Source organism: Heptranchias perlo, chromosome 12 (genome assembly GCF_035084215.1).
Source record: "Heptranchias perlo isolate sHepPer1 chromosome 12, sHepPer1.hap1, whole genome shotgun sequence".
Lineage (NCBI taxonomy): Eukaryota > Metazoa > Chordata > Chondrichthyes > Hexanchiformes > Hexanchidae > Heptranchias > Heptranchias perlo.
Genome location: NC_090336.1, coordinates 38,773,450 through 38,792,039, shown reverse-complemented (window position 1 = coordinate 38,792,039; position 18,590 = coordinate 38,773,450). Strand labels below are relative to the sequence as shown.

Genomic DNA, 18,590 nt, shown 5'->3' with positions numbered 1-18,590 from the left:
GGCCTTTTTTGAATCCTTTCTTACAATTTAAAAAACATTCTGATATTTTGTCACTGTTCTTCAGCAACGCTAGTCAGTACTGCACATCACCCTGCAGCACAGCAGGACACGTTCAGACTGCTGCACAGTTGTTGTCAATGCTGTTGTACGGTCATCTGGCAGGAGGTGTAATTATTTCCTTTTCCTCTCATTGAAACATAGAAAATAGGAGCACAAGTAGGTCATTCGGCCCTTCGAGCCTGCTCCACCATTCAATATGATCATGGCTGATCTTCTCTCAATACCATATTCCCGCTCTCTCCCCATACCCCTTGATGCCTTTTGTGTCTAGAAATCTATCTAGCTCCTTCTTAAATATATTCAGTGACTTGGCCTCCACTGCCTTCTGTGGTAGAGAATTCCACAGGTTCACCACCCTCTGAGTGAAGAAATTTCTCCTCATCTCAGTCCTAAATGTCCAACCCGTATCATGACTCACTGATCCCTCGGTCTGGAGACCTCAGCCAGGGAAAACATTCTTGCTGCATCCAGTCTGTCTAACCCTGTCAGAATTTTATACGTTTCAATGAGATCCCCTCTCATTCTTCTAAACTCGAGTGAATACAGGCCGAGTCGACCCAATCTCTCCTCATATGACAGTCCTGCCATCACAGGAATCAGTCTGGTGAACCTTTGCTGCACTCCCTCTATGGTAAGTATATCCTTTCTTAGGTAAGGAGCCAAAACTGCACACAATACTCCAGGTGTGGTCTCACCAAGGCCCTGTATAACTGCAGTAAGACATCCTTGCTACTATACTCAAATCCTCTTGCAATGAAGGCCAACATACTATTTGCCTTCCTAACTGCTTGATGGACCTACATGTTTGCGTTGTGACTGGTGTACAAGGACACCCAGGTCCCTTTGTACATCAGCATTTCCCAATCTATCACCATTTAAATAATACTCTGCCTTTCCATTTTTCCTTCCAAAGTGGATAACTTCACATTTATCCACATTATACTGCATCTGCCATGTATTTGCCCACTCACTCAACTTGTCTAAATCACCTTGAAGCCTCTTTGCATCTTCCTTACAACTCACAATCCCACCTAGTTTTGTGTCATCAGCAAACTTGGAAATATTACATTTGGTTCCCTCATCCAAATCATTGATATATATTGTGAATAGCTGGGGCCCAAGCACTGCCTGCCACCCCGAAAAAGACCCATTTATTCCTACTCTCTGTTTCCTCTCTGTTAACCATTTTCAATCCATGCCAGTGTATTACCGCCAATCCCATGTGCTTTAATTGTGCACACTAACCTCTTATGTGGGACTTCATCAAAGGCCATCTGAAAATCCAAACAGACCACATCCACTGGTTCTCCCTTACCTATTCCACCAGTTATATTATCAAAAAACTCCAGTAGGTTTGTCAAACATGATTTCCCTTTCATAAATCCATGTTGACTTTGTCTAATCCTGTTGATATTTTCTAAAAGTGTCCTGTTATCACATCCTTTATAATAGACTCTAGCATTTTCCCTATTACTGATGTTAGGCTAACCTGTCTGTAGTTCTCTGTTTTCTCTCTCCCTCCTTTTTTAAATAATGGGGTTACATTTGACACCCTCCAATCTGCAGGAACTATTCTGGGATGCAGATTATCAGGCCCTGGGGATTTATTGGATTTCAGTCCCATTAATTTCTCCAGCACTATTTTTTTACCAATACTAATTTCCTTTAATTCCTCCGTCTCACTAGTCCCTTGGTTCCCTCGCATTTCTGGGAAGTTATTTGTGTCCTCTTCCATGAAGACAGAATCAAAGTATTTGTTTAATTGTTCTGCCATTTCCTTGTTCCACATTATAAATTCTCCCGTTTCTGACTGTAAGGGACCTACATTTGTCTTCACTAATCTTTTTACATACTTGTAGAAGCTTTTGCAGTTCACTTTTATGTTCCTTGCAAGTTTACTCTCATACTCCATTTTTCCCCTCTTAATCAATCTCTTGGTCCTTTTTTGCTGAATCCTAAACTGCTCCCAATCCTCAGGCTTGCTACTTTTTCTGGAAACTTTATATAACTCCTCTTTGGATTTAATACTCTCCTTAATTTCTTTTGTTAGCCATGGTTGGGCCGTTTTTCCTTTTGTGTTTTTGCGCCAGAAAGGAACGTATAACTGTTGCAATTCATGAATTCGTTCCTTAACTGTTAGCCATTGCCTATCCACCGTCATGCCTTTTAATGAAGCTTCCCAATCTATCATAGCCAACTCACTCCTCATACCTTCGTAGTTTCCTTTGTTTAGATTTAGGACCCTAGTTTCGGATTGGACTACTTCACTTTCCATCTTAATGAAGAATTCTATTATGTTATGGTCACTCTTCCCCAAAGGACCCCGCACAACAAAATTATTAATTAACCCCTTCTCATTGCACAATACCCAATCTAGGATAGCCTGTTCCCTGGTTGGCTCCTCAATGTACTGGTCTAAAAAACCATCTCATACATGCTCCAGGAATTCATCCTCCACAGTATTATTGCTAATTTGGTTTGGCCAGTCTATATGCAGATTAAAGTCACCCATGACTACTGTAGTACCCTTGTTACATGCGTCTCTAATTTCCTGTTCGATCCCATCCCCTACATTACCACTACTGTTTGGAGGCCTATAAGACAACTCCCACCAGTGTTTTCTGCCCCATGGTGCTTCTTAACTCCACCCAGACTGATTCTACATCTTGATTTTCTCTCCCACACCCAAAGCTCCAGATTTGGTTCCAATTAATATTCAGGCAAAAATGGATTGAATGGGCTTAACCGAGCTAAAAGTCGGGAAAGTGAGCACGCCCTGGCAATTGGACTTTATTGAGATTAAGATTAAAATTAAGGACATTTGAACATGATCACATTGCAATAAATGATCTATTACTATAACTGTAGTATTTGTAACTATTTGAAGTTTTTTTTCTTCCCATTCTGAAAAGGTTTCAAACATATCAGCAATATTTTCATCCTTTTAAGAATGTTTTTCCGGACTTTCTTTAGTTCATCCTGAGCCAGAATGAGGTGATCGGCAAGCAGTTGACTTATAGGCCTCTGCAAGGTTACGCCAGTTGTTAAGGGACAGCCTATGCTAGTTGTCAACCATTCCCCATGAGAAACACGTCACACTGAAGATATGAGGAGCCATGTGAATAAACTGGTATTCTCAATTGTTTTTTTCTTAATGTTGAAGAATTTCTTGAGCTAGATGCAATGAATAATATGATGGCACCACTACATTACTAATGTCACCGATGTGCTTTACAGTGCAATTTATCAGGGGACATTATCTATTTAAGAGTGCTGGTTTAATAACAACATGCATGAGAATTTTATTTTAACTGTATAAACTTCAGGGTGGACATAACTAAAATGTAATGTAACAGGCCTGCTAAATTTTATTTATTTTAGCTACACTTTTTCTAAAATTTTATTTTATGAAAATGACTCACTCTCATTTTGGAATTAAATTTTAAATATAGCTCTGCTCTATGGGTTTACAGCAATCTGTCTCATTCTTTATGCTCATTAAAAAAATATCACGCCATGTCTGTTAAGTGCTTTTCTCTAAATCCTGCGTAATAAAAGAAAAAACACATAATCTGTTTTTTTTCATAATTTAAAAATAAATCAGCCTAAGCTATTGCCTGTCCATCATCCTTTCTTTTCCTCCACTTAATCTGCACTTGTGTCTTCTCTCTAAGCAGCAGCCTGGCTGGTATTGCTGTGGTAGAATTGGGGCTGGAAGCCTGGACTCCATCTGAGCTGGAAATCCTGACTGGGCCTTACCTGTTGGACTCTCCAGTCGCTTCACGTCTGACTACTTTCCATGTTGAGTTATAACCAGCTCTCTGGAGTCAAGCTCCGACAGTCAACAAGAGAGTCTGTGAAACAAAGATTCCATATGACCTCACAGGTGAACTCGCAATACTGCTTCACAGCTACATGTATCTCTCAGTGCTGTACGTGGGATTACCTGTGGCAGGAACAATGTGTAGAACTATTTTTTAACCTAGTGTTTGAATGATGCCCTAAATCTAATCAGGCTGACTCCCCCTATTTCTTTTATTAAATTGAGAAGCCTAGACGAAAGGCCAAGGCCCATAACGCAGCACGCCACCAAAGTTGAAAAGAGAGAACACAAGGTAAATCAAGAAGGTCATGCCAAACTGCAGGAGGTAAAGAGTTCCACCGTTTTGGAGGTACTGTAAAAAAAAATAAGCTAGAGTAGGAGACAGTGCAGTAAGTCCTGATTTAAACATGCAGAAAAGCATTGAGACAGAGTTTGGAATGTTGGAAAAATAAGACAGGAGAGAGGTTGGAGAGTGAAGTGGGTGGGTTTTCAGATCACCAGCTCTTCCTCCTGTCCTCTTCACTATTTTGCCTAGGTTTGCCCAAAATACACATCAAGAAAACAACCATTTTCACATTTTTCTTCATGTTTTTGCACTTCTAAGGATACAGTAGATTAATAACAACTCTATTAATGCTTGTCCATCGATCTTTAAAATCATGCTACCCTTTTACCCCTACGTAGTTACAGTTAGTTGATTCAAATAGAATGCGTAGAGGCAAGATTTCTCATGTATTGGGAAATGACTTCTGAGCTTCCTCTTACTTTAAAAAGCACTTCACCTTAAACTCATGCATTCTCATTCACTAATGCACTCTGCTATGTTTTCAGAACTGCTGGAGAGGAACTCTCCGGTTAGGTGCGTTAAATTGTACTTCATTGATTTTTATGCAACTTGAGTAGGGAGTGCTGTACTCTGCAACTTGCAGAGCCGTTTTCAGAACGATCATGGAAGTGGTGGAGGCAAGAAGGCAGACTTCAACCTATCACCATACTATTGTGCTTTGAGTGCTCCCCTTTGCAATGCCTCTCCTTTCCCTTGTAGATATTTTGCAGAATTACAAGAATGACAGTAATAACACGCATGATAACGTCACCTCCATGAAATATTTTTCAGATTCCACAAAGCAGGTGCATATTGGTAAACAGAGTTTGCCAGGTAGGAATTTGAAAACACTCCACAATTAGGGGACCATATCATGTGGGTTTAAAAATTACATCTGGATTTTTACCCAATATGATACACACAGAATACACAAGATTTAATGACATATAAATTGGATGATGACAATCATATCCTACAGCTCATCATGAATCTTCTACTTCTAGCGTGACTCACTTCTTATAAACGCATATCGTTGGTGGGGCTAAGATAAGCTGGCTTGCAAGATACAAATTCGTATAGCAAAACAAACCATTGTTTGACATAGTTTAAGCTCGTGAGGACTTGAGCCTGCTATAATCTTTCAACACTCATTCTGGACAATTTAAGCAGTGTTGTTTTCACACAAAAACTCCTAAAGTTACTTCAAAAAATATCATTATGGAGAAGATTGCAATGGAAATGCAGTAGCTGCCACTTTATTTACTGCTGAAAGCTTACAGCAATTTATGACTTGCATTCCATAAATTGCTGAGGATAATTCTCTTTGAAATATGTTTTAGGACTTCATTCATTGTCATCCTGCCAAGGTAGGACCTTGGATGTACTTTTCGACAAAATTGCAAATGTGTTTAAAAACAAATTTTTAGTTTGGCACAAATAGAGGAACTGTTTTCTTATTTATATTTTTCTCAATGAACTGATTGGCTCACATAATCCTGTCAGTAATCCATAGGAGGATTCATTGCTACAGTGCCCCGCCCATCCAAGTGCACATATGTTAGCCTCTCGGTATCTCACCCACAAGAATAAAATGTGGTGACAGAATGACAGGTATGTATGGAGTTTCAGTACCCTTCAATGTCAGAAACATAGAAAGAAAGAAATATAAAAAATTATGCGGCATAGCACAGTGGCACGTCAATGTCTGATTCCATGGAGAGGGGAGATGATCGCCCGGACCACTTAATCCCCAGTCTCAGATCCTTGGCTGTGAGGAAACATTAAGTGGAGGCAAAGCATTTTCCCATTGGGAAGATGGGGGCCAAGGCAATCAGAGGACAAGCTGCTCGTGCATCTCTTAGTGCCCGAGTGGCAAAAGTGATGGCCTGGAAGCAGGTTCTCTCAACTGCAACTGTTGCTTAGCCTGGCAGACCAAGAATAAAATATTTTATATATATACACAAAAATAAAAGCTTTGCCACAAAATTTCATTCTTCACAGTGTGACTCTCTATTCCACTATTTTTTTTTGAAAACATAAGTTCTACAGCACACGATAAAATAATAGGAATGCTACACTAAACAGTTACCACAAATTTTAAGTATATTTCTGAAATCCAGAAATTTTAAAATCCCTAAGGATTCAATATATGCACAGCCTGAGCTAAAATACTTCAATATTTAACTGCAGTTCATCTCGATCCAGTACTTGTGCACTGCTTTTGTATCGTGCTTCGAACAATAGCCATATCATAACCAACAGAACGTACCCAACTGAGGCGTGAAGGGCTGAGAAACTGGTAGACCTAGAAATTTGAACTACCAGGCAACCCTCAGGCAGCCCTCAACACTGGCTCACTTAAAATCAAAATATACCAAAGTCTTTCCTGAGCTAACAACAATTAAATGTGGCATAAGCGAAAACAGGTGAGATGCCTATCTAGAGCGAACTGTATTGAATTGCAACTACAAAACAGACGAGTGATTTAGCAGTTTTAATCCAAAAACATATTTGACCTTACTGTACATCTGCATGATATTCATCAAGTTGTCATTTAAATTTTAATTGGCTATAGATGCTCTCACTTGCTGATAATTCACAAAAAATGCTGACTGAAATGTTCCTAGAATGACCTTTGATTAAGCGATAATATTCAAAATAAAGATACTGGAGCACAAAATATCACATATCATTGTTCGTCCTTCGATATCGGTGAAAGTAAAGAATGTTTTGTACTTTCCTATCTTATGACCACTGTTTGATGTAGAGTACAGTAACACAAACAATTTTACAAACTAATACAATGCATTACGGTTGTCTCTATAGTTGGATCTTTTACTTCAGCCACAATGGGCAAACAGGAATCTAGTCAATTGTAACTCAGGATAGGCAGCTTACATAGAATTACATACAACGTACAGCACAGAAACAGGCCATTCGGCCCAACAGGTCCATGCCGATGTTTATGGTCCACACGAGCCTCCTCCCTCCCTACTTCATCTAACTGTATCATTTCCTTCTATTCCTTTCTCCCTCATGTGTTTATCTAGCTTCCCCTTAAGTGCATCTATGCCAGTCGCCTCAACTACTCCTTGTGGTAGCAAGTTCCACATTCTAACCAGTCTCTGGTAAAAGAAGTTGCTCCTGAATTCCCATTAGATTTATTAGTGACTATCTTAGATTTATGGCCCCGAGTTCTGGTCTCCCCTACAAGTGGAAACATAATCTCTTCATCTACCTTATCAAACCCTTTCATAATCTTAAAGACCTCGATCAGATCACCACTCAGTCTTCTCTTTTCTAGAGAAAAGAGCTCCAGCCTGTTCAACCTTTCCTTTTCGGTATGATCTCTTAATTCTGGTATCATCCTAGTAAATCTTTTTTGCACCTTCTCCAATGCTTCTATATCCTTTTTATAATATGGAGACCAGAACTGTTCACAGTACTCCAAGTGTGGTCTAACCAAGGTTCTATTCAAGTTTAACATAACTTCTCTGCTTATCAATTCTATCCCTCTAGAAATGAACCCCAGTGCTTGGTTTGATTTTTTTTAATGGCCTTATTAACCTGCGTTGCTACTTTTAGTGATTTGTGTATCTCTACCCCCTTTTGACTCTTGATTAAAAAGTAGGGCTGGCCTTTTAATCCTTTTGCTATCTCCAATTACAACAAGCCATACAATCACAATTAAAACAAATGAAAGAAATGTTAAAAGCTTTTGGAAACTTTTCCCTCAAAGCCTGTGGACCATGGTTGTGTTTGAGGCAACAGCTTGAAGTAACATTTAGTTAGTGTCCCCTAAAACTTTACCATTATATTTTCTTTTTAAATTTGACAGTAGTATTTATAAAATACAGACAAACATTCTAAGCTGTCCCAATCTGCATAACAGATTGTCTTGTGGTGGGAAGAGAGATGGAATCTTCAAATTTGTTGCAAATGACCCTCAATTGAAAATTGTCCACTCTTACTCAATTGAATGTCCAAGCATAACTGAATTCCTCTAAGAATTTTGTATATTATAAATATCGCAACTTCTCCATCAAAAAGGGAGTAGAGTCCGGTTACAATCAAGATGGAATTTAATTTCCTTTTTTTTTAAAATCTCCCAAAGTTGATCCTGGACTGCCAGCTGGTGTTATATATTCCTTCCTCTAGCCAGGAAGCAAGAGCTTTTAGACTCCTCCATGGCCATCAATGTCAGCTCATGATGAGTCAACAAGAGGTGAGTCTGTGGGTGTGAACAATCCTAAAAAGCTTTTTATCTGAGCCCTCTGCCAAAGGACGCAGTGCTCAGCTACCATGAAAAGTTTCATCTTACTGAGAGAGTGCTGCGCTGTCCCCCGGAGGTGTCATCTTTCGGCTAAAACGTTAATCCCAGGCCCCGTCTGCCCTCAGGTGGACGTAAAAGATCCCATAGCACTATTTCGAAGAAGAGCAGGGGAGTCCTCCCCGGTGTCGTGGCCAATATTTATCCATCAACCAACATCACAAACAGATTATCTGGTCATTATCACATTGCTGTTTGTGGGACCTTGCTGTGTGCAATATGGCTGCCACGTTTCTTACATTACAACAGTGACTACAGATCAAAAGTACTTCATTAACTGTAAAGCTCTGTGGGACGTCCTGAGGTCATGAAAGGCACTATATAAATGCACATCTTTCTTTTCATCTGACAGTCCAGCAAAACTCAGTTACTGAAGACAATGGAGTTTGAACATCAGTCATAATGGTGATTCAACTGGTGCCCTCAGAACAGGAGTCTGTTGATCACAAATACAACCAACACAAATACCAGGCCGCAGTGCAATCTTTTTTAAGCACTGTGATTGCTGATTGATGGAAACAGACATCAGGCACCAGAAATATAATTTTTGTAGGAAGTTGGTCACACAAATCAAATCTAACCGTGCACATAAATAGGATATTTCCTGGCCACTTTTCTCTTAATTCAATAGACCTTGATGAGCAGCAGTCTCCTAATGCAAGTTTAGACACTAAGATCATGGGAATAAGAGACAAAGGAATACTGCAGTATTCAATGATGATGCCAATTACAGTTGATATAATGGGTAATATATAAAATAACCTAAAAAGTGTAAAAACAAAATGAAAACTAAGCAATAACGTCATACAAGGAATTGCAAGTCTCAAAATTAAAGTTGCAACTCATCCAGTTTTAGTCTGGACAATGCATTTCTTGAGCTGGCTGACATTTTTTTTTACTTTTAATATAAAATGGGCAGCAAAAGTCCAGTTTTTGACTGTTTATTTTAATCAGGTATTGTGGACTTTACACTGAAGTATTAAAACTGGACCTATCTGAAACTGTTCCCATGACTGCATAATCACCAGGCTCTCAAAATCAAGTGCAGCACCACCAGCAAGGTGAGGAGCATCATCAAAATAAAATCCCACAACAGCTGAATGTTAAGGCCACACAATAGTTGAAATAAATTTTGGAATTACAATTTTTTGAGTTATTTCCTAAGCCACACCCCTAGAATGTAGAATAAGTAGATTGATGGGTTGTAGGTTGTGTCCTACTGATATCATCTCCACTTTATCAGCCTCTATCTGGTTTGGACTTAGTGAAAGCTGTTATAATATATTCTAAATTATAATGTAAATCTCAGATCTCCAGAGACAGCTACTGGCATACTGGAACAAAAAGAAACAAATAAACATTTTATCCCATTATCAGTTGTCCTTTCTGTCTCTACCTATATAGTTGTTCACCTCAGGCACTGTTCAGCACCATCTACCAGAGAGAAGGGGTGGCAAAGTCGCGCCCCACGTGAATAAGTTGTGGACACCTGCCACCCAGTGTTGCCTCAGGTCAACAGGAGGTGAGCTTCCAGGCCAAGAGATAAAGGCATCATTGGGTTTCCACAAATGTGTTGATTCTTGCAAGCTCAATAGCCTGAATAAGGGGTAGATGGCTTGGAGTATCAGCCACAAGCAATCTGCAAACAGATTGTGCTATAAGCAAACAATGAATTGTCCAGATACGCAGAGAAAAAATTGCACATGAAATCACAAAAATCAGGCTCCAGGCATTATTTGACACTTGGCTGTTTAGCCACATTATTCATAACAGGTTATCAGTGGATTGCACACATCATAAGCAGGTGGTATGTGTCACTTGCAAGCTAAACCTTTCATAGCCCCTACCCCAACTCGGTATAAAAGTAGAAGTCTGTGTGTGCTCCCTTAACCCAGCATGGTAATATCCTTGTGTAGATCTCATTTGCTATTCAGCCCATGTACCTTCCCCAGGGAATTTTCATTCTACATTCAAAGCAGCCTCAAGTCTCAAGGCTGAGAAAGGCACATTATTTGTACACAGCAGAAGGTGTGAACAAGGGCTTGCTGCTGCAGCGAGCCCTGGGCCTGCCTGATAAAGCTGACTCACCCCCATAACTCATTTCACCTGCAGCAGCATCAAGGAGGTTAACTGTGTCACGCCATCAAACCAGACAAGCCAACATCATTCATTCTGACAGCTGGGACTCTCAGCGCTGGTAGAGAGGGACCAAAAAAAGAACACTAGATGTGACAGGCTGCTGATGACATCATGCTTCAAAATGAACAATTTGTATTTTTATTCATTCATAAATTAATAGTGACAACACATGATCTTGCTCTCAGCAGATGCTCCTCCACCCCCGCATCATTCCCAAGCTAAGACTTTGATAAAGTCTGATTTCACTTCTAGTTAAGAGGCTTCTAAACCAAAGAGCACTCCGTTGCAGTTATAACCTTGCTCCCATTTGTTTTTCTTTCAAAGACCATTAACATTGTGCAATATCGACTGGGGAAAAAAAATTGCTGAAACAACCAGGCTTCTGTTCACAGTACAGTTGTAAAAGCTTCAGTCCGTCGGTCCGTGTTCCCCCCTTCAACCCAGCAAGGCAGTTTCACTAAATGTGTTTCACTGTAACTACCACATGCAAAAAGAAAAGAAATCTCAGCCCTGGGCCTGTGTCTCCTGGATGTAAAACATGTGTCTTTTGTGCTTTAAGATTAGTGATCAAAATACTGAAAACCATAAGGTGGACTAGTGGTGCATAGTCAGATCTGTACTATAGTGCATCTCACATACTTATGGTCACTTTCTTCAATTCTGTACTCACTTCATTGAGCACATGACGCCATTTCTATTCCTTCCATTATCATTCTACATTCCAAAAATACCAGGTTTAAATCATTGAATGCTGCCACCATTACAACAGCCATTGCTTTTCCTATAATTCCCAGCTATATGACTAGTTCAATTTTATCTTTTTTTATTATTAGTGTTGATCAATACGATGCACTGTGCTTTTCAGCCATGTCAGAACAATATTTAGCCAAATTTATTTGTTGCATCAAAATGACAAATATTTACAAGTGGCAAATGTTGCAATGTGGTACCATAACATTTCCTGCATTATAACAGTGACTACAATTTGTTTTTAAAAAGGTACTTCATTGGCTGGTAAAGTGCTTTGGGATGCCCTGAGGTTGTGAAAGGTGCTATATAAATGCAAGTCTTTCTTGGTTTTGTGTTGAGGTATGAGTTCCGTTGGTACATCAGGATGAAAGTTGCCTCACAATACAGTGAGAAATATGGAGGCTATTCCCAGACCGAGATTAAGGATCAAATTATATTTTATTAAGGGTTATTCTGAACCCTTTGCCGTTGCTTTGAACATTTTTTTTAAATGGTAAGGCTATGTACTATATATATTTTGGATTGTGATGACCATAGCAGATTTGCCACTTAAAATGCAATCAAATACCAATAGCACTCACATCAGTGGAAGTGCCTCTATTCCTTCCTTAGGACTACACTATAACTTAAAAGTTAGCACAGCAAATATGGGGAGGGAAAGAGAGGGAAAAGGACCCAAACTCTGGATTGTGCCAAAATGTATATTGAACAGAATCTAACCCAAGCAACTAAAATCAGTCTTCATCTGAAATAGGTTAGAAAGGGTTATATTGTCAAAATAAATACAGTACAATGGCAGACTTTAATTCTCAGTTACAGACAGAGGGAAGTTTTGAAGCTAATTCTTTAAGATTATGAATTATTCAACACCAGATCAGACCCAAAGATGCACAGGCTGACAGAGTAGTTCAGTATCAAGTCCCTTCAGGCCTCACTTTAATAGACCTGGATTTCTTTTACTTTAGGATCACTGCTACTTTACACCAGCAGTTTACAGAACAATGAAAAGCATCCCCCAGAACTAATCCACCGAGTATCAAATGTCCTTTACAGCTCCTTGGAAATCAGAGAAATCCTAATGCTAAATAGAATGAGAAACTTTTGAATTTTAATAACATTTCTGAATTTATAAATTAGAACATAAGAACATACTTAGGAGTTAGCCATACCGCTCCTCAAGCCTGCTCCACCATTCAATAAGATCATGGCTGATCTTCTACCTCAACTCCACTTTCCCACCCGATCCCCATATCTCTTGGTTCCCTTTGAGTCCAAAAATCTATCTATCTCAGCTTTGAATATACTCAACGACTGAGCATCCACAGCCCTCCGGGGTAGAGAATTCAAAACATTCACAACCTTCTGAGTAAAGAAATTCCTCCTCATCTCAGTCTTAAATGGCCAACCCCTTATCCTGAGACTATGCCCCCTAGTTCTAGACTCTCAAGCCAGGGGAAACAGCCTCACATTATCTATCCTGTCAAGACCTCTCAGAATCTTATATGTTTCAATGAGATCACCTCTCATTCTTCTAAACTCCAGAGTATAGGCCCATTCTACTCAATCTCTCCTCATAGGACAACCCTCTCATCCCAGGAATCAATCTAGTGCAGCAAAGGTTCACTGTCTCTAAGATAAGAATATCCTTCCTTAGGTAAGGAGACCAAAACTGCACACAGTATTCCAGGTGTGGTCTCACCTCAACCCTGTACAATTGCAGCAAAACTTCCTTACTCTTGTACTCCAACCCCCTGCAATAAAGGCCAACATGCCATTTGCCTTTCCAATTGCTTGCTGTACCTGCATGTTAACTTTGTGTTTCGTGTATAAGGAAATACAAATCTCTTTGAATGCCAACATTTAATAGTTGCTCACCATTTAAAAATATATTCTTACTCTCTGTTTTCTGTCCGTTAACCAATCCTCTATCCATGCTAATATATTACCCCAACCCCATGAGCCCTTATTTTGCGTAACAACCTTTGGTGTGACAATTTTTCGAATGCCTTCTGAAAATCCAAAGATACTTTATCCGCGAGTTCCCCTTTATCTACCTTGCTAATTACATCCTCAAAAAACTCCAGTAGATTTGTCAAGCAGAGTTTCCCTTCCATAAAACCTTGTTGACCCTGCCTAATCATATCATGATTTCCTAAGTGCCCCGTTACCGCGTCCTTAATAATAGATTCCAGCATTTTCCCTACTATTGATGCCAGGCCAACTGGCCTGTAGTTCCCCGTTTTCTCTCTCCTTCCTTTCTTGTTAAATTTGCTACCTTCCAATCCACGGGGACCATTCTAGAATCTAGGGAATTTTGGAAGATCACAACCAACGTATCCACTATCTCTGCAGCCACCTCTTTTAGAACTCTAGGATGCAAGCCATTTGGTCCAGGGGATTTGTCGGCTTTTAGTCCCATTAATTTCTCCAGTACTTTTTCTTTACTAATCTTAATCACTAAGTTCCTCACTCTCATTAGACCCTTGGTCGTCTTCTGGTATATTTTTTGCATCTTCTACTGTGACGACAGATACAAAATATTTGTTTAACGTCTTTGCCATTTCCTTATTCCCCATTATCATTTCTCCTGTCTCAGCCTCTACGAGACCCATGTTTACTTTCGTTACTCTCCTTTTTACATACTTGTAGAAGCTCTTACAGTCTGTTTATATATTTCTTGCTGGTTTATTCCCATATTCTATTTTCTCCCTCTATCAGTTTTTTGGTCATCCTTTGCTGGTTTCTAAAACTCTCCCAATCCTCAGGCTTATTACTCTTCTTGGGAACATTATAGGCCTCTTCCTTTAATCTAATACTATCCTTAACTTCTTTAAGTTAGTCACGGATGGATCATTTTTCCTGTGGGGTTTTTATTCCTCAATGGAAAGTATATTCGTTGAGAATTATGAAATATTTCTTTAAATGTTTTCCATTGTTTATCTACTGTCATATCTTTTAATCTAATTTCCCAGTCTACCTATATAATTGGCTTTGTTTAAGTTTAAGACTGTAGTGTCGTGTTTAAGTACGTCACTCTCAAACTCAATCTGAAATTCTATCATATTATGATCACTCTGCCCCAGAGGGTCCCTTATTATGAGATTACTAATTAACCCTCTCTCATTACTCAAGACAAGATCTAAAATGGCCTATTTCCATGATGTATTGTTCTCGGAAACTGTCTCAAATGCATTCCGTGAACACGTCCTCCAAACTATTTTTGCCAATTTGAATTGCCCAGTCTATATGAAGATTAAAGTCCCCCACAATTATTGCATTCCCTTTGTTACAAGCTTCCCTTATTTTTTAATTAATGTCACAGGGCCTATAAACTACTCCCACCAGTGTTTTCTATCCCTTGTTATTTCTTATCTCTACCCATACTGATTCTATTTCCTGATCGTCCTATGCGAGATCCTTTCTCACTACTGCCTTTGTGTCATCCTTTATTATCAGGGTTACCCACCCACTTTCTTTTCCATTCTGCCTGTCTTTTCGAAAAAATCAAGTACCCTGGAATGTTTAGTTCCCAACCTTGGTCACCTTGCAACCATGTCTCAGTAATGGCGACTAGATCAAACCCATTTATCTCTATTTGTGTCATTAATTCATCTATCTTGTTAAGAATACTTCGTGCATTGAGGTAAAGTGCCTTTAATTTTAACTTTTTACTATTTTTCCCGCTGACCTTATTCACTGATGCACTATTACCGTTAAACTCTGTCACTCCCTGACACACTCTGCTTATCTTTACTCAAATCGCTACACTGCTCTACAGCCTTGATTTTGCGCTTAGATTTATAAATTTACCCTTACCTGACCCCTTCCTCCCACTTTTTAATTTAAAGCCAAACTACCGCCCTAGTTATTTGATTCACCAGCCCGGTTTAAGTGGAGCCCATCCCAATGGAATAGCTCCCTCTTTTCCCAGTAATGGTGCCAGTGCCCCATGAATTAAAACCCCCATCTCCCACACCACCCTTTTAACTCTCTGATCTGTTCCACCTTATGCCAATTTGCACGTGGTTCAGGTAGTAATCCAGAGATTATTACCCTTGAGGTTCTGCTTATTAATTTGGACCCGAACTCCTCAAACTCTCTCAGCAGAACCTCTGATATTAGGCCTGAATTTCCGTGAGGAGGGGTGCAATCTGGCACAGGGATAATTTTAGTATTTCCAGCAGCCCCCTTTGTAATAGGGCCATATTTAATTTTTTTAAACTCTCTTCAGAATGGAGCTCCAGGCCACGATCCCGGCCTGGAAACCCCAGTGGGCCACATTTCTACCGGTGGTGCATAATGGTACTTCTGCGGAGTCTCTCTGAGGGCAGAGGACACACGATCTCCCAACATAGGATATCCTTGCCCCCCCCCCCCCCCCCCACAACCTTAGGGCAGTCAGAGGCTCATCTGCCAAAAGACCGTCCTGGATGCTCCAAGATTTGGCCAGGACCCCACGTACCCGGGTCCCGACCTAATTTCCAGCCCTTCCAGTGTACTCTCACCAAAAAGTTACAGAGGCGGTGGAAGGCCTATGGGTTTATCACCCTACTATATTTGGATAAATTGAAATATAACAATGTTTTAATTTTAATTCTCTCCCCCCCCCACCCCACCATTCTTTTACCCATCCTCTCCTGAAGACTAGGAGGTTGGGCTTCATGGCTGCTGACTGCCCTCCAGTCTGTAATCCACTTGGCCATTCTTCATGTGAAACTGGTTTGAATGTTTGCACACGACTGAGCGGTATCACGACTGTGCCCAATCCTGCCCTCACCTAATGTTCTCACACACACACACACACACACACACACACACACGCTTTCCAGAAGCTGTCAGCAATTAGCAACACGAAGCCTGGCTGATTTTTCCCCAAAGCCAATAGCTTCACTGCCACCTTGGCTGAGGTTACCTAACTCAGCACAAAGTAAGGACACAACCTCACACTTTCTCAGTATGTGTGGCTTAGTACCATTTGTGGCAGGCTATTTACCCACTAAGACTTACCCATTAAGCAATCAAGGGAGCCACTTGTATTAAAGTTATATCTACACTCCCCATAAAAATGTTAAAATAGCATTTGAGTCACTAACAAAACTGGTGCTGTACATTGTTTGTAAAAGAACTGCCTTTCCATTCTGTTTACCAACATAGCAGTCACTGTACTTCAAAGTAATTCATTGTATGCAATGTATTTTGAAACGTTTCTGAAAGAAATGATAAAAGCACTATATAAACTCAAGTCCTTTTTCTTTATTTCTCCATCTGTACAGATGCATTTATTAGGACTGGCAGGTCCTCTGTTTTTAACATTGCAATTTCAATAGAACTCATCCAATTTCCAATCTGTGTCACAGCAAGCGAAACGGCAGGAGATTTTTCATTGCTTGTTCTGCAGAGAAACAACTCTGAACATTGTCTTTCTCTTATCGTCCCTGCATTTTCTTCTCTTTGCTAAAGTATATCTTCTCTAAATTACACCGTGAATGGTGTCGTGGTGTGAATAAAGCTGCTAAGTTATCACTGGGGATGCAGAACAAATCACTGGGAGTGGATTTGTAACAGTGAGCCAGTATGAGAATTGGTCACATTACCACCGCATGAAATGTGCATTTGCATGTAACATGCAGCTCAGTTTAGTGCCTGTTTTTCAATGAAGAAACAATGGTGCTATCTGGGAAAATTACTTCCATCTCCATTTGCATACAACATTTTGCATACCGTGCACATGTAAAACACACTTAGATTTCATGTCAATTTTTCAGTGTAAAATTGTGCTCATTTACATGGACAAGGCTACGGTAATTGAAAAGGTCATGAAAGCACTTAAATAAAAAACTCAAAATTCCTTATTAAAAAAAAATTGAAAATTTGAAATAGTGTGGGGGCAGTAAATAGCTTTCACATTTATCTGCACTGGCAGCTAATCATTCCAACCACCTCCCCACTCCCACCACCCCTCAGGCACAAAAGCCCCGATTTTAACCTGCTGGCAGGAGTCCTGCGTCCGGGGCCCAGGGTGGGTGGCAAGCCATCGAGCCCGCCTCAGTGTGAGGCCTGGGAGATTTTAATTCCCGGTCCTCATCTGTCGTCTGTCTCCCGCCTGAGCCTGGTGGGAAGCGCTAGCTGGCCGGTGGACGAAAGCGGAATTTCGGATGGTACGTGGCCACTGCTAGGGAACCAAAAGAACGGTCCCCGGCAGCCAGCTGAGTGGTTGGAAGGAGGGTCGGGAGGGCAACTCGTCAGGAGTGGCGCCCCGGGCATGGGAAACCACAGGTATCCTCGCAGGGCACATGGGAGCACTTCTGCTCTTCCAGGCACACAAGGAAACAAAATTTTTTAAAAATTAACTCGCCTTTCTGGGCCTCTTCTGGCCCCTCCTGCCACCAGGTTGGCCTGGCAAGGAATCCACAATGACTCCCCCGCGCAGGCCTCAGGTTAAAATAGCAGTCAGGTCCCGATTACATCATCAAAGCTCATCTGCATATTTAAAGGAGGATCCTGCTCCCTTCCAGCTGGTATCCCTCTTGCCTGCTCAAAAGAGCAAGTTAAAATTGCAACCTACGGGTAAGGAAGCTGAATCGGTGGTGGGAAATTGCTGTGACCACTTTAACTGCTTGCCTGCTGCCGGATGGGCAGGGCTAAAATCGTGCCTAAAAGGTTCTGATCGCAGAGCGTGACTAAGGTAAACAAATAAACTCTTATGCTTCTGATAAGCTTGCTGGAAATTATATGATTCACTCTGCACTCTCTCTTGGTCCCTCCAACAAACAGACAAGAAAGTTTGACAGATAGTACAGGGTGGATTTTCCTCTTCTCTGCACCTGGGGAATGCTCAGTTACACCTGCAGTAGGTGCAGGCCTGGAATAAGCTTGCTAATCAGGAGGGAGGGGACGTAACTGGTCCTCCCACCTCGCTTTCCTCAGAGGAGTGCCCTCGGATACCCAAGAAGCCACTGCTGGGGCTTGTGTCAGGAGCTCTGGACTGCAGGATCTGCAGAGGGTCCCTGAGCACCCCAAAAAGGTGGAGTATTGCTGAAGTTTAGCGGACAACCTTCTGGCCACTGCTTTCGAGCAGCAGCCAAAAGACCCTAATGCCGGTGACCAGGGGCGCAGCCCGGTTTCCTTACAAACTGCCCAACAGTTTTCCTAATATTTATATC

General features: G+C 40.7%; 1 protein-coding gene across 6 annotated transcripts in view; it reads right to left on the bottom strand.

Annotated features, from left to right (window-relative positions):
• The window catches only part of LOC137327980 (serine/threonine-protein kinase BRSK2), a 734,949-nt gene that overhangs the window by 547,032 nt on the left and 169,327 nt on the right, over positions 1-18,590 (bottom strand). The window contains exon 1 of one of the 6 annotated variants that reach the window (XM_067994007.1): positions 3,820-3,906. The exons of the other annotated variants lie outside the window; for them this stretch is intronic. The gene's annotated coding sequence lies outside the window, so the exon portion shown is untranslated. Of the gene's footprint in view, positions 1-3,819; positions 3,907-18,590 lie in introns of those variants that run through there. 6 annotated transcript variants of the gene reach the window in all.